The sequence below is a fragment of the Hemitrygon akajei genome, chromosome 9 (assembly GCF_048418815.1).
Source record: "Hemitrygon akajei chromosome 9, sHemAka1.3, whole genome shotgun sequence".
Taxonomy (NCBI): domain Eukaryota; kingdom Metazoa; phylum Chordata; class Chondrichthyes; order Myliobatiformes; family Dasyatidae; genus Hemitrygon; species Hemitrygon akajei.
Window position 1 is genome coordinate 179,184,236 of NC_133132.1, and position 22,041 is coordinate 179,206,276.

General features: G+C 46.7%; 1 protein-coding gene across 1 annotated transcript in view; it reads right to left on the minus strand.

Annotated features, from left to right (window-relative positions):
- LOC140733775 (uncharacterized) overlaps nt 1-18,329 on the minus strand; it is a 36,300-nt gene extending 17,971 nt beyond the window's left edge. Inside the window, exon 1 of the mRNA XM_073057532.1 lies at nt 18,267-18,329. The gene's annotated coding sequence lies outside the window, so the exon portion shown is untranslated. The remainder of the gene's footprint in view (nt 1-18,266) is intronic.
- Nucleotides 18,330-22,041: the final 3,712 nt, after the last annotated feature.

Below are 22,041 nucleotides of genomic sequence, written 5' to 3' on the forward strand. Positions count from 1 at the left end.
TATATGTCAATGATTTGGATGATGGCATTGATGGCTTTTTTCCAAAGTTTGCCGACAACATGAAAATAGGTAGAGAGACAGGTAGTTTTGAGGAAAGAGAGGCCACAGGCAGACTTAAGCATATTAGGAGGAGAAGGGTAAAGAAATAGCAGATGGAATACAGTGTCGGGAAGTGTATGGTCATGCACTTTGGTAGAAGAAATGAGAGGGATGACTATTTTCTAAATGGAGAGAAAATACAAGAAACTGAGGTGCAAAGCAACTTGGGAGTCCTTGTGCAGGATTCCTCAAGGTTAATTTGAAGTTGAGTTTGTGGTGAGGAAGGCAAATGCAATGTTCATTTCCACATTCATTTCTGAGGACTCGACTATAAAATCAAAGATGCAATGTTGAGACTTTATAAAGCACCTATGAGGGCTCACTTGAAGTATTGTGAGCAGTTTGGGGCCCCTTATCTTAGAATGGATGTGCTGAAACTAGAGGTGCTTCAAAGCAGGTTCATGAAAATGATTCATAAGACCATAAGATATAGGAGCAGAATTAGGCTTAGAAGAATCCCTGCCCACATTCCGAGCAAGTGAATGGCCTCTCCCTGATGTGAATTTGCTGGTGTATCTGCAAGTGCAGTGCCCAGTGAATCTATTCCAAAATAAGAACAAGTGAATGACATCTCACTGCTATCAACTCTCTGGCCATCAGATCGGATTACAGATGTGTACACATATTCAGGTTCTCCTTGCTTCAATTGGTGTGCTGTCTTCTCAGGCAGCTTCTCCTCAACATTCAAAGATCAGTGACAATTGTTATGACCCCAGCCCCCTCCTTTGTGAGAATCGCGAGAGAGAGAGAGAAGCCTTACAGTTTGGAATGTGGGCTGGCCTCTCAGCCAGACAAAAGCCATGGACATAGCCATTGTCTTGGGAGACACCTTTGTGGAATAAGGGACTGGACTACGTGCAAACCCTCAGGGCAACGTGGGCTGGGTGATGGGGGAAAGATTGCCTCACCCCCACCCTGATTGACATCTACAACCCTGCCAGTCCAGATAAAAGGTGGGCTGCCGAGGCGGCCCCTCAGACGCACCAAGGAGACACACGAAGAAGACACGATAGCGCTTCCCGTCAGAGCGGGAAGCCATTTTGAAGGAAGCCACGTGCGTTAGATTCCGGATCGGGAGTCTGTGGCTGAAACCAAAGGAAAACCGTTTTAACTAACAGCAGGGATTTGCTTCGCAAAGACGACGGGCAAGTGTTCCTTCTCTCTCTCTCTCCAACACGTGAGATGCCAGCGGTTCCCAAAACGGGGAAGCCTGCAGACTTTGAGTGACTCTTATATTCCACTGGACTCAGTATTATCCCCTAGACAACGATAGAGCTTATTTTTGATTGATTCTTACTATACCTGTGCTTTAGATTGAGTTTTGACGATGTATATGATCTGAATGTTTTGTATTAACCATACGTTTGTGCCCCTTTATAAATAAAAACGTTTGAAAATGGTACCATCAGACTTCAGCGGACCTCTCTATCTTTGCTGGTAAGTCACCCGGTTACTGGGAACGTAACAAGTGGGGCCTCGTCCCGGGATTTGAAACCAAAGGGGAGGGTCAGTGAATCGGGCTGTAAGTCCAAACTTAAATCTGGTTACGCAGGTAGCCAGACAGGAAACCAGCAAAGATGGATGTGGATGAATTTATGAGAAACCTGACTGTAGAGGCGCTAGGGGCGGCTACCAAATTAGACTTGGTAAATCTGGCAAAGGAGTTAGACCTCACAGAGGTGAGGTCATCAATGAAAAAGCAGGGAGTGCGAAGGGTCATACAACAGCATTACGTTGGGAAGAAGGTGTTTGCAGCTGAGGATTTGGAAAATATCCCTGAAAAGAGATTAGCGAGTGGGACAGATCAGTTAGAGTTGGAGAAAGGAAAGGGAGCAGGCGTTCAAACTAAAGGAATTAGAGGTGAAACGGGGTCATGAGCTCCAGTTAAAGCAGCTGGAAGCAGCTGAGAAGGAAAAGGAACGAGCCGAGAAGGAAAAGGAACGGGCCAAGAAAGAGAAGGACCGAGCGAAAAAGCAAAGAGAGTATGAGGAGAAAAAGAAACAAAGGAGCCATGAGTTGGAGCTGGACAGGCGAAGGCAAGAGCAAAGAGAGAGAGGGGTAGAGAGAGAGAGGAGGGGTTGATGTTAGTCGGGCATTGAGGTTGGTCCCCCCGTTCGAGGAGACAGATGTTGATAGTTATTTCTTGCTTTTTGAAAAGGTGGCAGTGAATCAGAAGTGGCCCAGAGAGCAGTGGGTGGCATTGTTACAAAGTGTGTTACGAGGGAAAGCACAGCGGGCATATGCAGCGTTGCCCCCGGAAGGGGAAGGGAATTATGACCAAGTAAAGGAGGCCATTCTCTGAGGTTACGAGTTAGTACCTGAAGCGTATAGACAAAGGTTCCGAAATTTAAGGAAAGGGTGGAATCAAACGTATACCGAGCTAGCCCATGAGAAGGGTGTGCTCTTGGACCGTTGGTGCACCGCGGAAAAGGTGGCCGAGAATTATGGGCGTATCAGGGAGTTATTTTTGATTGAGGAATTTAAAGGTTGTGTTCCGGAAGAGATCCGGATGTATTTGAATGAGAGGACGAATCAGTCCATCTCAGAAATTGCTAGATTCGCAGATGAATATGCCCTAACCCACAAGACAAAGTTTTCCTCACCAAAAAGTTACCAGAGAGACCGTGGGAACGGTAGAGAAAGCCCACCGGCTGAGGCGGAGATCCCGTTGGGAGCTAGTGGTAAAATTGAGGAGGAGAGGCAAGACGGCAGGAGAGGTCCTGGCTTGACCTGTTTTAATTGTGGAAAGGTGGGTCATATTGCATCTAAATGCTTTGCTCCGAGAAAGGAGCCAGAGAGAGGGAAAGCAGCGATCCCTATTGGGTGTGCAGTGATAATCGGAAAATCGGCAAGAGGGTCCCAGGGGAACAGAGAGCGCGAGGGGTCGGAGATTTATCTGTCACACGGAACCGTGTCTGTGAGGAAGGGGGACCCGCCAATTCCCGTACGGATTTGGAGAGACACGAGGGCAGAGCTATCATTAATTAGCCGTAACGTATTACAATTCGGACCTCCGACGGGCGAGGTAACCCTGAGAGGAATAGGAAAATGGACAGAAAGGGTGTCTTTGCATAGGGTCATTTTGGATGGTGAGCTGGTGTATGGATCAGTTGAAATGGGAGTGCCATCAGAATTCCCGAGAACTGACGTGGACGTCCTTCTGGGTAATGATTTAGCCGGTGGTAAGGTTTGGTCAGCAATGAAGCTGACGAGCCAGCCTGGGAGTGTTGAGGTCCCGCCCCTAGATTCCAAGATCTATCCCGCATGCGCGATCACTGGCAGCCTGTCGAGAGCGGCAGCTGAGAACGGGAGCAGTTTAAAATTGGCCAGTTTTGATTTGGCCCAGACGTCTTTACCGACCCTGTGCCACAAGGGTTTCAAGGGTGGTAAAGCGAGGAATAGTAACGTAAAAGGGGGTAAGGGAGAGAAGGTAGATCTTCCCGTAGCGAAGAAAAAGGTCCTAGAGGTAGGAAATAAAGATGAGGAACAGATAAAGCTGTTAAAAGGTCCAGGGTTGGACATGGATGATTCTAAAGGTGTTCCCGATAATGAAATGAGGGCAGTCCTAGATGAAAAGGATGCCATTACCTTGAAGAAGTCTGCTGGGTTGGCAGATGAGGTTGTTTCAGCCCGCGGGGTTGAGTTTACTCCGGAAGTGAGTTGCCCAGAGAGTAACTGGGAGGATCAGGAGAATTTAGAATTTGAAAAGGGTACGGGTATTGAAAGCCTGGAAGAGACCAATGCCCCGTTTGAGTGTGTCCAAGATGGGGATGCACGTGGTCCTGAACCTAGTCACGGAGCTCAGAAAAAGTCTGAGGTATTTGACTCAGCTGGACGAGACGGCCGTCCTTTTGGATCAGATAGACTTGGTTCAGAAAAAAAGGGGTTAACCTTGGGAAGTGTGAGTTCCCAGATGATTGTGCTGAAGGGGGTGTTCAGAGTTAATGTGGAGTTTACGAATGGGAAGATAACTGTTGTTGTGGAGGAGAACGGTAAATCTGTAGTTCCCAAATCGAATGAAAAAAAGTTAAAGTCTAGATTGATGCCTGCGCCTCGATTACAGGTTGATTTGGAATGTAAAGGTGCCCCACACGCTATTGTTATTCAAGAAAGCGCTGTAAGGAAGCCAAAATTTAAATGCGGCTGGAGAAAAAGGTTTGAACTGAAACACATCAGCCTGCATGGTCTTGACAAAAGGGTTAACTACCTGTGTATCATTAAAGTATTGGGTGGAAATTCCCATGATGGACTAGGTTGGGGACACGGAGTTAAGAGAATAACCCTCGTGGAAAGGAAAGGCGGGAGAGTACCTCGCCAAATTACTCAAGTTCCCCACGGGGGAACTCCCCAGAAAAGAGGCGATGGTTAATAGAAATTGTCATTTTTAAACAGCAACGCCGGTTGTACGGGTTTGCGCCAAAGCCTGTGAATAATAAAGACAACCCCTTTGGAGACCTGCCGGTGAAATAACACGACCGAAACGATTAGTATTTGTATAAACTTTTGTAGATGCACCTAAGCTAAGATCACACCTCCTTAGTTGTGTTGCTGAAGAAAATAAATAAATAGGTGGTTATTGAGCTGAAGTTTGATGCTACCAGACTTTAGTACGGTATGTGATGTTAAGATATTAAAGAAAGGGGCACTGTAATTGTTACCTGTTTAGATACTGACTGGAATGTATAATGGTAGTACTCTGTGAAGAGAAAAGCTTGTGTAGTATGTTAGATTCAAAAATCCTATACGACTCTGTACCAACTTGTTTTTAACCGCTGGTAAAAAAACTTTTAAGAGGGGAGGTGTTATGACCCCAGCCCCCTCCTTTGTGAGAATCGCAAGAGAGAGAGAGCAGCCTTATGGTTTGGAATGTGGAATGTGGCCTCTCCGCCAGACAAAAGCCATGGACATGGCCATTGTCTTGGGAGACACCTTTGTGGAATAAGGGACTGGACTACGTGCAAACCCTCAGGGCAACGTGGGCTGGGTGATGGGGGAAAGATTGCCTCACCCCCACCCGATTGACATCTACAACCCTGCCAGTCCAGATAAAAGGTGGGCTGCCGAGGCGGGGCCTCAGACGCACCAAGGAGACACACGAAGAAGACACGATAGCGCTTCCCGTCGGAGCGGGAAGCCATTTTGAAGGAAGCCACGTGCGTTAGATTCCGAATCGGGAGTCTGTGGCTGAAACCAAAGGAAAACCGTTTTAACTAACAGCAGGGATTTGCTTCGCAAAGACGACGGGCAAGTGTTCCTTTTCTCTCTCTCCAACACGTGAAAGGCCAGCGGATCCCAAAACGGGGAAGCCTGCAGACTTTGAGTGACTCTTATATTCCATTGGACTCAGTATTATCCCCTAGACAACGATAGAGCTTATTTTTGATTGATTCTTACTATACCTGTGCTTTAGATTGAGTTTTGACGATGTATATGATCTGAATGTTTTGTATTAACCATACGTTTGTGCCCCTTTATAAATAAAAACGTTTGAAAATAGTATCATCAGACTTCAGCGGACCTCTCTATCTTTGCTGGTAAGTCACCCGGTTACTGGGAACGTAACACATTCAAGTGCTGATGAATTGACAGACACAGTAGAACTGATTTGAGATTCACATACATAAATCCTTTGCCTTTTCTACGTAAAAGGTTTGTGAAGTATGTCAATGGGAGAAAGACAACATTTTAGTTAAGATCATTTTAGTCTTTTCTGTGACCTCTGATACCACACTATTACAGTGAGGCTCAACACAATTTGAAGGAACAACATCTTCTAACTGGGCACAATTTAGGCATCCAGACACAGCACCAAATTCATTGTATACCTGTCTGTGTCAGAATGGGCCATTTCTGGCCTTCATCAATCTGTGACTTGGCCCAACTTCTCTCTCTTATAGAGTCATAGAAAAGTACAGCACAGAATCAGGACCTCTGTCCAATCTAGTTTGTGTCAAGCCATTAATCTGCATACTCCCATCGACCTGCAACCACACCTTAGTCCTCCATACCCTTCCCATCCATGTACAAATCCAATTCAATCTCTTAAATGTTAAAATCAACCCCTCCCACATGCACCAATTGCATTGAAGATCCATTTCATGCTCTGACCATCCTCTGAGCGAAGGTTCTGCTTAAACATTTCACTTTTCACCCTTAACCCATGACCTCTAGTTTTAGTCTCGCCTGGCCCCAGTGGAAATACAAACCCTGCTTGCATTTACGTAATCTATAATCTCTCATAATTTTGTACACTTCCATCAAATCTCCCTTCAGTCTTCCATGACCTAGGAAATAAAGTCCTAACATAGTCAACCTTTCACTGTAACTCAGATCCTCAACTCCCAGCAACAACTTTGTAAATTTTCTCTGTATTCTTTCTATCTTATTTACATTTTTCCTTTAGGTAGGTGACCAAAAAACTGGACACAATACTCCAAATTGGGCCTCACCAACAACTTATACATTCTCAATGTAACATTCCAACTCCTGCACTCAAAATATTGACTTAAGAAGGCCAGTGTACCAAAAGCTTCTTTATGACCCTGTCTACTGGTGATGCCTGTGATGGTCCTTCAAAGTGTGATATCTCACACTTGTCTGCATTATGTGCCATTTTCATCCCATTTTTACAGCTGGTACAATCCCGTTGCAAGTCACCGGACAACAATTTTTTTCAAAAGTGTTGCTTCCTCAAAAATTTTTGTTTGTTTATGATATGCTTGAAGATGAACACAAATATAATTTCAGAATGCTTGTATCATGTAGGAATTTGGAGAAACAACAAATTAGCTTTTATTGAATATATGAGGGGTGATTGATAAGTTTGTGGCCTAAGGTAGAAAGAGTCAATTTTAGAAAACCTAGCACATTTATTTTTCAACATAGTCCCCTCCTACATTTACACACTTAGTCCAGTGATCGTGGAGCATACAGATCTTGAAGTTAATAACTCATCAGGGATGATTGATAAGTTTGTGGCCTAAGGTAGAAGGAGATGAGTTATTAACTTCAAATTTTCTGCATAATCACTCAGAGTTGACCAGCATGTGCATGTAATGAGACCTATTTAACTCATTTCCTTTTACCTTGGGCCACGAACTTATCGATCACCTATGCTGTGGACATTTTCTGGAGGTCCAAGATCCGTATACTCCACGACCGCTGGATTAAGTGTGTAAATGTAGGAGGGAACTATGTTCAAAAATAAATGTGCTAGGTTTTCTAAAATTGACTCCTTCTACCTTAGGCTACGAACTTATCAATCACCCCTCATAATGTGTTTAATTGCATATGGTGCTGATGCTTTGCAATAGTTCAACTAAGTTAAAAAATATTTTGTTAATGATTTTCATTTGTACTCAGTTTCTGAGGCTTCTCGCTTAAGTGTCCAACAATAATTTACCAGCATGGATGGATTCCAGTTGCCCTGGCATCTTTTCTCCATAACTGCAATGTCCTGGTGAAACCTTTCACTGTGCTCGTCACTAAAAGCACCAAGATTTGCAGGGAAGAAGTTTAAATGGGAATGCAGAAAATGAATCTTCAGTGACATGTTGCATTTCATGGTTTTATATGCTTGAAGTATGCTTTCAAACAGCTGCATGTAGTTTGGTGCTCTGTAGATGCCGAGAAAAATTTCAACAGCTTCCTTGAATGCCTTCCGTGTGATTTTCTCCGGTCCCACTAGAAATTCTTCAAATTGCCTGTCATTGATGACCTGTTTGATTTGTGGACCAACAAAAATGCTTTCCTTAATCTTGGCATCAGTTATTCTGGGAAGCATCTGTCTCAAATATCAAAATCCTTCATTGAAATTTTTGTGCTGGTGATAGCAAATTCCATCCTTACAGTCCTGAACCCGGTAATTATTACTGAAACCTGTCCTGCCATGCAGCAGCCGTGCCGCCTAAGCATGTCCAAGCATGCCTGGACAAGATAGGAAACTTTCCAGCTTACATTGTAGGCAACATTTTAATTGTCTTAAATTATGAATTGAAATAATAAACATAAGTTTATTTTAAAAAATGGTGCATGATAGGGAAATTTCATCATGATTTTCATAATGTAGCCCAAAATTCATAAGATACACCTAAAGGTATTGAGGAAGCAAAATCTTTGTTGTCCAGTGTAGTCTTATCACTGTCCACTACACCCCAATCTCGATGTCATCTGTAGATTTACTGATCCAGTTTACCACATTATCGTCCAGATCATTGATATAGATGACAAACAACAGTGATGCAGCACAAACCCCTGTGGCAAACAATCAGGTACAGGCTTCCTGTCAGAGAGACAACCATCTACTACTGTTTCTGCCTTCTTCCACAAAGCCAATGTCTAATCCAATTTACTACCTCATCCTAAATGTCAAGCAACTGAGTTTTCTTGACCAAGCTCCCATGTGAGACCTTGTCAAAGGCCTTGTTAAAGTCCATGTAGACAATATCCACTGCTTTGCCTTTATCAGCTTTCCTGGTAACATCCTCAAAAAACTCTGTGTGCAAGGGTCAGAGATGTCTTGGAGAGGCTGCAGGGCATTCTGAAAGGGGAGGGTGAGCAGCCAGCTGTCATGGTGCATATAGGTACTAACAATAAAGGAAGAAAGTTGGAAGAGGTCCTACAAGCTGAATTTAGGGAGCGAGGAGATAAGTTAAAGAGTATGACCTCAAAGGTAATAATCTCAGGATTATTACCAGTGCCATGTGCTAGCCAGAGTTGGAATAGCAGGATAGCTAGAATGAATATGTGGCGTGAGCAGTGGTGCAGGAGGGAGGGTTTCAGATTCTTGGGGCATTGGAACCACTTCTGGGGGAGGTGGGACCAGTACCGTACAGACGGTCTACATCTGGGCAGGTCCAGGATCAATGTCCTAGGGAGATTGTTTGCTAGTGCTGTTGGGAAGTTTTTAAACTAATATGGCAGGGGGATGGGAACCCACACAGAAAAGAAGAGGGAAGTGATGCAGAGACCAAAGCTAGAGTTAGTGAAGAAAAAAGTAAGTACGTGTTCGGCACAACATTGTGGGCCGAAGGGCCTGTATTGTGCTGTAGGTTTTCTATGTTTCTAGAGTGCATAAAAGTAAAAAGCAAAATTCGCATAGATCACAAGATTCTAAAAGGACAATGAGTATAAGGGCACTTTATCTAAATGCCCATAGGATTAGAAACAAGGTTAGTGAACTTGTGGCACAGATCAGTACCAAGGCATATGATTCAGTGGCCATTACAGAAACCTGGTTGCAAGGTGGAGATGGCTGGGAATTAAATATCCAAGGGTGTCAGGTAATACGCAAAGATAGGCAAGAAGGCAGAGGAGGTGGAGTGGCGCTCTTAATTAGGGATGAGATCATGGCAATTGTGAAAGACGATATAAGATCTATGGAGCAGAAGTCCATCTGGGTAGAGATTAAGAATAGTAAAGGGAAAAAAAATCACTGGTGGGTGTTGTCTATAGGCCACCTAATAAAAATATTGCAGTGGCAGAAGCAATTAACCAAGAAATAACTGAGGCTTGTAAGAATGGAACGGCAGTTGTCATGGGGGATTTTAACTTACACATAGATTGGGTGAATCAAGTTGGTCAAGGAAATCTTGAGGAGGACTTCATAGAATGCATTCATGATGGCTTTCTTGAGCAGCATGTTAGTGAACCTACAAGGGAAAATACAATCTTAGATCTAGTCCTGTACAATGAGTCAGGTAAGATTAACGATCTTGTAGTCAGGGATCCTCTTGGAAAGAGTGATCATAGTATGATTGAATTTCGCATTCAGATGGAGGATGAAATAATTAGATCTAAAACCAGTGTATTATGCTTGAACAGGGGAGACTACAATGGGAGTAGGGAGGAGTTGGCTAATGTGGATTGGGAGCACAGGCTATTTGGTAGGACAGTTGAGGAACAGTGGAATACTTTCAAAGAGATTTTTCACAGTGTTCAACAAAAGTATATTCCAGTCAAAAGTAAGGACAGTAAGTGTGGGGAGATCCAGCCTTTGATAACTAAGGAAATAAAAGATAGTATCTATCAAATTAAAAGCTCATGTGTACAAAGTCACAAAGAGTAGTGGGAGACTGGAGGATTGGGACAACTTTAAAAAGAAACAGAGAACAACTAAACAAGAAATAAGGAAAGGGAAGATAGAGAATGAAAGTCAATTAGCACAAAATATAAAAACAGATAGCAATAAATATATAAAGTGGAAGAGAGTGGCTAAAGTCAACGTAGGTCCCTTGGAAGACAAGAAGGGAAAATTGATATTGGGTGATAAGAAAATGGCTGAGGCATTAAACGACTATTTTGTATCGGTCTTCACAGTGGAGGACACGTCTAATATGCCAAAGAAGGATGTTATGGATGAAATGGGAGGTGAGGACCTCGATAAAATCACTGTCACTAAAGAGAGAGTGATGAGCAAACTAGAGGGCCTGAAGGTAGATAAGTCCACTGATCCTGATGGGATGCATTCCAGGGTGCTGAAGGAATTGGTGGAGGTTATAGTAGACACGTTGGTAATCATTTATCAAAACTCTCTAGACTCTGGACAGGTCCCAGCGGATTGGAAGACAGCAAAAGTCACGCCACTTTTTATAAACGGATGTAGGCAAAAGACGGGCAACTATAGGCCAGTCAGCTGAACATCTGTAGTCGGAAAAATGCTTGAAGCTGTCTAAGGAAGAAATAGCGAAACATTTAGATAGGGGTGGTGATTCCCTTGGTGGCGCTAGATGGAGTAGGTCACATTTTTGGCTCTGCTCCGGTCATTTTTCAATTTCCCTATCACCCTTTTATTATATATATCAAAGTGTCTTTAACATCTTTATATGTTTGAATTCTGAATTGTAATCGACGGAAATGACTTCCCGAGCAAGAAAGGCATTAGCTGAAGGCAAGGAAGTACATCATACACTGCCTGGATGAGAAATTGGATGCGGTGTGGCTCGGCTTTCCAAAGCTCAGCCCAGGTCACTTTCCTCTCCACCACATTCTCCCATCTTGTCCAAGCTCCCTGTTGCTTCATTCCCACCACCTTGCAGGTTCTTATCTCCTCCACTGCTGCTCTCACTTCCTCCTGAACTAGGTGGCACCTTTCCTTCCTTCTAATGGTGTCCATTTGGGGAGTTGGATAGAATCCTAGCCCAGCTTGGCCTCGTGTGACCATTCCCACCAGCCTCCTGTGACACAGCCTTCCCTCTGCTTCCTGAAAAGCTACCTCTGCCCTCCACTTCCTGCCAGTCCTCACTTGGATCCCTGCTCTAGCCACCTTTGCATCACTTGAGTCCCTGTACTGTACCACTTCTCTGGCTCTTGTAACTTTGAATTCCTCCTCCAGGGATTTGAAGGGCAGTTGCAGTTTATTGTGGTGTTCATAGAGGGCGATGCTGCTCAGGCTCCTTGGCAGCCCCAGCCATCTTCTGAGGTGCTTACTGACTCTCCTCTCTAAGATTTCGACTGTCGAACTCGGAACTGCATAGACGAGGAGGAGCCACAGGATTCTGGGAAGAATGCCATGCTGAGACACCCAGGCTTTGGACTTCCCAGGTAGGCCAGACTTGTCCACAGATTTCAGCCAGCCATCCAACTTGGTGCAGGTCACTTGAGTGGATGCCATGTCCCTTACAGAGCTGTCAAAAACCTTACCTAAGCTCTTGACTGGCTTTTCTGTAATGGTTCGGATAGCTGTACCTGCGATGCTGAACCGGAACTTGTTCTCCGACTTCCCTTTCCTCAGCACCATTGATGGTTTGAAATGCATCTGGGCCCACTCCACCAGCTTTTTGAGCCCCTGCAGAATCCACTGGCAGCCTGGGACTGATTCTGTGGTGACTGTGAGGTCATCCATGAATGCCCTGATTGGTGGTTGCCGTTGAGCGGAATTCATTCTGGGCCCTCTGCACTCTGTTTCAGCAGACTCAGTGAGCATGTTCATGGCTAGGGAGAACAGTGTCACTGAGATAGTGCACCCTGTGATGATGCCAATCTCCACCTTGTGCCAGCTTGATGTAATTGCTCCTGAAGATACCCTCATAATGAAGTTGCTGTAATGATTCTACTGGGGACATGATACTTGGTCAGTGTGAGCTGCACCAGCTTGTGCAGAATGGAGCCATATGCATTTGCCAAGTCAAGACACAGCACTGACAGGTTGCCCTTGTTCTCTCTGGCCTCCCTGATGAGCTGTATCACCATACCGGTGTGCTCCAGACAGCCCGGCATCCCTGAAATGCCACCCTTCTGGACTGATGTATCGATATAGGTATTCTTTGCTAGGTAGGTGCACAGCTGATTGGAAACGGCGCTGAAGAAGATCTTTGCCTCGACACACAGCAGAGAAATGATGAGGAACTGGTCTATCCGGGTGGCGTTTTCCTCCTTCGAGATCCATACCCTAGCATTTATCGGCCTATAAGTTTGACATGAGTGGTGGGTAAATTAATGGAAAGTATTCTTAGAGATGGTATATATAATTATCTGGACAGACAGGGTTTGATTAGGAACAGTCAACATGGATTTGTGCGTGAAAGGTCATGTTTGTCAAATTTTATTGAATTTTTTTGAAGAGGTTTCTGAGAAAATTGAGGAGGTTAAAGCAGTGGATGTAGTCTATATGGACTTCAGTAAGGCCTTTGACAAGGTTCCGCATGGAAGGTTAGTTAGGAAGGTTCAATCGTTAGGTATTATTATTGAAGTAGTAAAATGGATTCAACAGTGGCTGGATGGGAGATGACAGAGAGTAGTGGTGGATAATTGTTTGTCAGGTTGGCAGCCAGGGATCTGTACTGGGTCCAATGTTGTTTGTCATATACATTAATGATCTGGATGATGGGGTGGTAAATTGGATTAGTAAGTATGCAGATGATACTAAGATAGGTGGCGTTGTGGATAATGAAGTAGGTTTTCAAAGCTTGCAGAGGGATTTAGGCCAGTTAGAAGAGTGGGCTGAAAGATGGCAGATGGAGTTTAATGCTGATAAGTGTGAGGTGCTACATTTTGGTAGGACTAATCAAAATAGGGCATACATGGTAAATGGTAGGGCATTGAGGAATGCAGTAGAACAGAGTGATCTAGGAATAATGGTGCATAGTTCCCTGAAGGTGGAATCTCATGTGGAAAGGGTGGTGAAGAAAGCTTTTGGTATTCTGGCCTTTATAAATCAAAGCATTGAGTATAGGAGTTGTGATGTAATGTTAAAATTGTACAAGGCATTGGTGAGGCCAAATTTGGAGTATTATGTACAGTTCTGGTCACCAAATTATAGGACAGATGTCAACAAAATAGAAAGAGTACAGAGGAGATTTACTAGAATGTTACCTGGGTTTCAGCACCTACGTTACAGAGAAAGGTTGAACAAATTAGGTCTTTATTCTTTGGAGCGTAGAAGGTTGAGGGGGGACTTGATAGAGGTATTTAAAATTATGAGGGGGATAAATGGAGTTGACGTGGATAGGCTTTTCCATTGAGAGTAGGGGAGATTAAAACAAGAGGACATGAGTTGAGAGTTAGGGGGCAAAAGTTTATGGGTAACACGAGGGATAGCTTCTTTACTCAGAGAGTGGTAGCCATGCGGAACAAGCTTCCAGTAGGAGTGGTAGAGGCAGTTTCGATATTGTCATTTAAAGTAAGATTGGATAGGTATATGGACAGGAAAGGAATGGAGGGTTTGCGCTGAGTGCAGGTTGGTGGGACTAGGTGAGAGAAAGTGTTCAGCATGGACTAGAAGGGCCAAGATGGCCTGTTTCCGTGCTGTAATTGTTATATGGTTATATATTTTATTCTGCTGGCCTAGCTTTTTAGGCCTTGTTTAGGCCGTTTGGGGAATACGTCTGTAGTGCTTCAATCCATCTCCTCTCTGCTCTTATTCTTTGGACAGTTGAGCAGTTTATGTTAGTTTCCAGGCCCTGGATTGCTAAGGAATACCTTCCATGCTCTAGGAAGTGCCTACTAACTGATCTGTTTTGGTTTCCTCTTTTAATATTACTGAGGTGTCCTGTGAGTCTGATTCTCAAGCTGATGCCCCTCTCCCTTACATATATAACATGGCATTGTTTACACTGGATTGTATATACTACATTCATTTGTTCGCAAGTTATCCTCTGCTGTATCTCGGCCCACTTTCCTGCAGCTCTGTTGTGTATGCTTTTTGAAATTCTTAGGTATATGCATGCCCTGCAGTTTCCCATCTCATAGCTTGGCGCTGCTCGTATTTTGGTACTGACTAGTATGTCTTTCAAGTTTCTGCCCCTTTTGAAGGCTGAAACTGTAATGTATTGTCCCAGTGTCCCCCCTTCCACTTTTAGTTCTTCAAAGTGTGTTTTGACCGTCCTGTGGATATTCACTGCCAAACCACTGTATCTGGTCATCAAGGGTAGTTTCCGTGTTGTGTTGTTCTGTGGTCGGGGATTTCTGATACTTTTTAGAAAGTCAGATTTGATGTGTCTGAGTCTCCTTTTGCTTTAGGCCCTGTGTCTAAGTGCAGTGAAGAGGATAGTTATGGCCTGGTGGAAATCCTCCCCCCGGTGCAAATGCGGTGAAAACAGGTCAGCTGTCCTTTGACAATGCCTGTGAAGGTGTGTTTGAGATGCTGGCTCTCTGTGTGTAGGAGGGTGTGTGTGTCTGTGGTTTTAAAGAATACTTTGGTGGCTAGTTTCTGGCTGCTGTTTTCTGTTGCTAGTTTAAATACCATAGTGTCCAGGAAGTCAATTTTCTCCCTATTTGTTGTGGCCTTAACCTTAATGGATGGAAGATGAGTGTTTAGGATTTGAATAAATTCTTCTAATTCTACCTCCAAGTGTATACACACTCCCCAGATGTCATCCAGGTATCTGTAGAGACACATGGTTTTTTCGGGGCACTTTGAATAAACAGTTTCCTCCCACTTTGCCATGTATATATTGGCATAGGCAAATTTCTTTCCCATTGCTGTGCCATTGACTTGTAAGTAGAATTCATCATTGAATTCATCATTTTTAGTCAGGCTCAGATGAAGGAGCTCCACCAGGGCCTCATCTGGTCTCCCTAGCTGAGGGTTCTTCCGTAGGATATCCCTCACTGCCTCTATACCCCTGTCCGTTTCGATATTGGTGTACAGGCTTTCGATGTCCATGGTGAAGAGTATGGCCCCAGGGGGCACTGACATGGAATTGACTATCCGGACACAGTGATACGTGTCCTTGATGTAGCTGGGGTGTTTCTGTGAGAGTGGATTAAGGCAGGCATCAATGAACTCCGCTATCCCGTATGACTCACTGCTGCAGTCTGACACGATGGGCCTGCCGGGTGGTATTTCACCCGGAACAGTCCATGAGTCTGAGTTCTTGTGTATTTTGGGGAAGATATAAAACTTTCTTGCTCGTGGCTGTATCCCTGTCAGGTACTCCATTTGCTTCCCTTCGCAGTACCTAGTCCTTTCCAGTTCTTGTAAAATGTTCCTAATATCCGTGTGTGTTACCTAGTATATGGGTTCCTTTAGTTTAGTGTAGTGTTCCATGTTGTTTAATTGTCTGTGTGCCTCAAATAGATATTGCTGCTTGTCTATGGTAACTATGCTGTTTCCTTTATCCGCTGGTTTAATAACAATGTCCATGTTTTCCCTCAGTTCTGTCAGGGCTGCTCTCTACTTCCTAGTTAGATTGGGCTTATCCTGTACTTCCCTCTCCCTCTCTATTATCTCATCCAGTGTGCTCTCAAATTCTAGAACCACTTCTGACCTGTACCTCCTCTTGGGCATCCAGTCTGAGGGAGGGGTGAAGGGGTCTTTCTACTTTCTGACTCACCGAAATAGTCAACGAGTACCAATCTCCTATAGAACTTATCCATGTCCCTCTCAATCTGCTCCTTATGGAGTTTTGCAGTCGGTACAAAAGTGAGGCCCCTGTTCAGAACCTTTTGCTGGGTTTCCGTAGGGGTGAATGTACGGGAGAGGTTCACGATGGTCTCTCCCAGTCGTGGACCCTGCCTCTCTCGGCTTTGCATCCACTCTAGTTTAAAGACTCCATCTGCCTCTTGACCTTGGTCAGGGCTGTGTTCTCTGTCCAATGGATCTGGTCTGTGTCTACCTTAAACTGCCTCGCCGGGATTGCAGGAATATAATTCTTAGTTCTAATAACTTCGTTTAGTTGGCCCAGGGTTGCTCGTTCTGCCTCTGTCAGTCTGTGGCTAAAGTTTAACTCTGGCACCCAGATCCTGGCCTGGGGAAATTTAATACTGGCCATTCTTAGTAGTTGCTGAAGCTGTTTAGTTGCTGTTGTTGGTTTATGTGACCTGTTGTTTATTCCAAAGGAAAGATACCCTTCTTAGTTTCTAGCTGTGGTTCTAACTTTTCCAGGATAGCCGTGGCATGGATAAATTTGGCTCCCAGATAGCTGTCCAATTAAACAGTCTTATTAGGGCATCTTTTAATTCTGGAAATGTTAGAGTCCCCAAAAATCAGTATAGGTTTAAGTGGCCTTAGTTCCCAAGTTACATTTTTCTGTTTAGAGTTAGGATGCCTAGTTATTTGACCCTCCTGGCTGTTGCAAATGGGGCTTACCTGTGCTCTTGTCTGTCCCCTGTCCTGCACCTCTTGGGCTGTGTGTTTCCCGGGGGTGGAAGGCTTGCTCGGTCCTTTTGTACTGGCTCTACCCTATCTGTCCGCCCATCCCCACTGGTGTCGTATGGTGTGCTGAAGCTGCTGGTTCCCCGGAGTCCTGGCGACCGTGGGGGTGGCGGGCTGGGACTCCCGTGCTCCTATGCTGGATTGCGTCCTCTCAGAAGGGCTCGTGGGTGGGGAGGGGCGCCCCCGGCGTCTTCCCTGTCTCCGCGGCAGGGGCAGAGGGGCCGCATCGGCGTCGAGAGGGTTAACAAGCTCCAGCGCCCTCCGGTGGATGGTGCGGGGACTTCCACCGCACGTGTTGGTCTCCAGGTCCGCTGGTCTCAAAATGTCCCGCAGCATGATCACTAGACACGGGTTCGTTTTACTCGGTGCCGACTGACGAGGTGCAGCGTGGGCGGTCTCTCCCTGGGGCTCGGGTCCGGTCACAGCTGAGCCAGAAGCCGTCTCTGGAGATCGAGGGTCTGTTCCCCTCTTCCCCCTGAGATGCGGTTTCTGTGGTCAGTGGGGAAGTGACCTCGTGGGTTCGGTCTGCAGCAGCCTGCAGTTCTGGCACAGGTCGACCAGATCGAAAATATGTCTCTGGACAACCTCCAATTTGATTTGAAATGTGTCCTTTAAATTTAAATCAGGTCTGGAGTCAGGCAGGGCTGCCCTCTCTCCCCTGTCTTGTTCGTGTGCTGCATAGAACCCTTTGCCGAGGCCATCAGGAGGGATGGGGGCATAAGAGGGGTGACGCTGCCAGGCAGTGGAGGGACCCAAGTCAAAACCTCCCTGTACATGGACGACGTCACCGTCTTCTGCTCTGATCCGAGGTCAGTTCGCAGGCTGACCAGCATCTGTGAACAGTTCGAGCAGGCGTCGGGGGCCAGGGTCAACCGCACGAAGAGCGAAGCCATGCTCTTCGGCAACTGGCCCGACCGATCCAGCGTCCCCTTCACCATCAGGTCTGATCACCTGAAGGTGTTGGGGATCTGGTTCGGAGGGGCCGAGGCGTGCAACAAGAACTGGCAGGAGCGGACTGCCAAGGTGAAACAGAAACTGGGACTGTGGGGAGGGCGCTCCCTATCGATAGCGGGCAAGAACCTGGTCATCAGGTGTGAGGGGCTCTCAGGGCTGCTGTACTTGGCGCAAGTGTGGCCAGTCCCCCGCTCCTTAAGCTAGGAAATCACCCGAGCCGTCTTCAGATTCGTCTGGGGATCCAAGATGGAGCGGGTCAGACGGACCGCCATGCACAAGTCCCCGGACAACGGGGGAAAAAATGTCCCCAATGTCGCCCTCACCCTGATGGCCAGCTTCGTGTGTGGCTGCATCAGGTTGTGTGTGGATCCCAGGTACGTGGGCACCAAGTACCACTGTGTGCCCAGGTTCTACCTGTCGCCCTGGCTCCGAAGGATGGGTCTGGCCCCTTTCCTGCGCAACACCCCTGTCAGCTGGTCGTTGCCGCCATACCTGTCCTTCGTAGAGAAGTTCTTTCAGGTCAACGCCTTTGACCACAGGGCCATCAGGCAGTGGTCAGCACATAAGGTCCTGCTGGCACTGCAGGAGAAGGACGAGATGGACACAGTGGGGTGGTTACCTGAGCAGACTGTCCAGTTCATCTGGCAAAATGCCTCATCGCCAGACCTCACCAACAGGCACCAAGACCTCGCCTGGCTGGCGGTGAGAGGGGCCCTCCCAGTCCGATCCCTCCTGTATGCCCGGAACATCGTCTCCACACCCCTCTGCCCACGGGACTGCAGTGAGGAGGAGTCAGTGACCCACCTCTTTGCACACTGTGGGTTCGCGGAGAAGATGTGGGGGAGGATGGAAGGGGCTGTGTCGAGGTTCATCCCCAGCAGCTGCATAACAGAGGACTCTGATCTACGGGCTGTTCCCAGGGACGCACACGGAGACCAACATCCGGTGCTGCTGGCAGATCATCAACTCGGTCAAAGATGCTCTTTGGTCGGCCCGAAACTTGATGGTCTGCCAGCACACGGAGATGTCCGTGGGGGAATGCTGCCGACTGGCACATTCTCGGTTGCAGGAGTACGTGCTGAGGGACGCACTCAAACTCGGTGCAGCCACCGCAAGGGCCCAGTGGGGAAGAACCACAGTCTAGGGTTCTTCTCCCGTGGGAGTTGAGGGGTAGGGGGGTTGGGGGTATACCCCCGAATGTAAATATGAAAGAACAAAGTGCCACGTGGGTGGCAAAACTTTTGAACTTTGGAAATGTAAAAACAGCAATGGTACCAGCTGTAAAGAACTGAAAGTTTTTGAATGGTTATTGTATATAATTTTATTTTTGAATAAAGTATATTTTGTTTAATTTTAAAAAATCTGTTGTTACAGAACTCTCAGGATTAGGGGTTATGCTGAGAGTATTCCGGCAGTGGGCGAATCAGCCCTCTTATGCTTTTTGATCTCGTAACTTGAGATTCAGTTTCACGCAACACTGCCACATTGATCTGGCCCACGCCTTAATTAGCCAGGTCCAACACTTGCCTTTGTTGAATCTTGCCCCTCCTAACACAGGACATCGAGTTTGTGCGGTTTTGGCCAGGGTTAATCGGGGTGTGCTTAGGGTTTCTGGGGGTGTGACCTGGGTTAATCGGGAAGTGCCGCATTAGGGTTTGTGGGGGTGTGTGCCCCCTTGGACTTTAGGATTAGGTTGGAGTTTTGGGCTGGTGGATGTATATGAGTGGCTGGGAGACATAAGGCAGCGGAGTTTTGCGTGGTGAGGTATGAAGTGCTACAGCAGATAGGTTTGTGTGGTGAAGCATTAGGGTTAGGTTGAGATTATGCGGGCAGTGGGCGAATCAGCCCTCTTGTGCTTTTTGATCTCGTCACTTGAGATTCAGTTTCAGGCAACCCTGCCACTTCAATCTGGCCCACGCCTTCATTAACCAGGTCCAACACTTGCCTTTGTTGGATCTTGCCCCTCCTGACACAGGAGAACGAGTTTGTGGAGGTTTGCCCAAGGTTAATCAGGGTCTGTCCAGGGTTTCTGGGGGTGTGACCAGGGTTAATCGGGAAGTGCCTAGGGTTTGTGGGGGTGTGTGCCCCTTTTGGACCTTAGGATTAGGTTTGAGTGTAGGGCTGGTGGATGTATATGTGTGGCTGGAAGAGGTAAGGCTGTGGAGTTTTGAGTGTTGAGGTATGAGGTGCTATGGTGGATAGGCTCGTATGGTAAAGCCAGGATAATCTGGCCCATGCCTTTCATTATCGTGGTCCGACACCACTTGGTTCAACGAACCGGATGTGCACTGGGGCACATCATCAGTAATGCATCCTCGGATCGTTAGACATACTCCCCGAGGTGGCCCAGCCAGGACTAATCAGTCCTGGCTTGTGTTTTTCCCATGGACCAGGATGTAATTCTGAGGGTAATGATATTTTTAAACATCATTACCTGGCATCTGTATGCCTGGGATTGCATGGGTTAAGTTGACAGCATTTACTGGGCATTCAGTATAACTGCACCTGAGTTTAGCACTGACTTGTTTTCTGTAGCCCCAACTTGGGTTTAATTTCCTCGTTCTCTCTGGCCTTGTGGGTACCTGGGCATTCTTAATGGCATTTTGTGGGCCGGAAGAAAGAAGAGTGTCTCACTGCAAGGTTAGGTTGAGAGTATTCGGGCAGTGGGCGAATCAGCCCTCTTGTGGTTTTTGATCTCGTCACTTGAGATTCAGTTTCACACGACACTACCACTTCGGTCTGGCCCACGCCTTCATACCTGTTGAGGTATGAGGTGCTATGGTGGATAGACTTGTATGGTGAAGCCAGGTTAATATGGCCCATTAGGGTTAGGATGCGAGTATGCGGGCAGTGGGCAAAATAACCCTCTAGTGTTTGTGGATCTCGTTCTGGAGATGCCGTTCACTTCACCCTGCCACTTTATTTTTGGCCCACGTTGTCATCATCTCGATCCCCGACTTGCCTTTATTAGGATCTTCCTCCTCGTTAACCTCCATTCTGGAGTTTAAGTTAAAATGGTGGAGTTATTGTTTATGGACAGTGCTTTGGATTTGGGGTTTTTTTAGTAGGGACTAGGTACTGTGATCTGGGGGTTGTGTAGCAGCTAATTGAGGGGTGTTGTGGGGAGGGACCAGCCTGGAGATTGAATTAGGTAATGGGGGTTGAGGATTCCCGGTGAAGGGAGGTGGGATAGGGTGGCAAATGGCATTGCGAGGGGGGGGGGTTCCTTGCAGTAGGGGGGAGGACTGGACTAGGAGCCTAACTGCTGGTGATATTGGGTGAATCTGGCTCCTTGATGGCTTGGGTTTATGGGGGTGTGTAGCAGCGTTGGAGATGTTAGGTTTAGGGATAGGGTAAAGGATCGTTATGTAAGCCCTTTTGTGTGGTGTGGTTTGGGTTATTTGGGATGCTGTCCAGTTTAGTTGGGGTGCGCTGTCCATTGGAAGTTAGGGTTAGGGTGAAAGGTAGGATTGGAGATGTTTGTGGGGTGCCGTGGTACTGGTGATGTGGGGTGAATTTGGCTCCCTGGTGGCGAGAGGGTTCAGGTTTATGGGGGAGTGTAGGAGGGTTAGAGGTGTTAGGATTAGGGGTATGGCTGGGAGGTGGGGCTGTCCTTTCTGGGGACTGGCTTGGGTTATTTGGGGTACTGTCTGGTTTTGTTAGGGTGCTGCCTGGTTTAGTTGGGGTGCGCGGTCCCTTGTAAGTTAGGATTAGGCTGAAGTGTAGGGTTGGGTATGTTTGTGGGGTGGCGTGGTACTGGTGATGTGGGGTGGATCTGGCTTTCTGGTAGGGAGAGACCTAGGGTTTATGGGGGTGTGCTGAAGGGTTGGAGGTGTTAGGCTGAGGTGTGTGGCTGGGTAGTGGATCACGGGATCTTGCAGTGGTGGGAGGGTTAGGGTTAGGGTACCCAAACCAATGGTGTAGTGGAGTGAACTTGGACCCCTGGTGGAGACAGGGCTCAGGTTTATGGGGGTGCGTAGGATGGTTGTAGTTGTTATGTTTAGGGATTTGGCCGAGGAATGTGCATGCAGGCTACCCCATGGGAGGGGTGGGAAGAAAAGGAGCATGGGGTCCAGTGTTAAGTAGGCCCCCTAGTGGGGATGTGGCCAGGGTCCACTGGGGTGCTGTCTGGTTTAGTTGGGGTATGTGGTCCTTTGAACGTTAGGATTAGGTTGTGGTGGGGGTAGGGTTGAGGGAGTATCCACTGAGCGGCGGAAGGTATAACCGGTGGTGTGGGGTGAGTTTGGCCCCCTGGCAAGAAGAGGACCTGTGTTTATGGGGTGTGAAGATGTTAGGTTTCAGGGCAGGGCCATGTGTTGGGTATGTATACTACCCCCCAGGGGGTGGGGTGAGTGCTGTGTCTGGATCAAACTGGTCATTACAAATCTATTCTT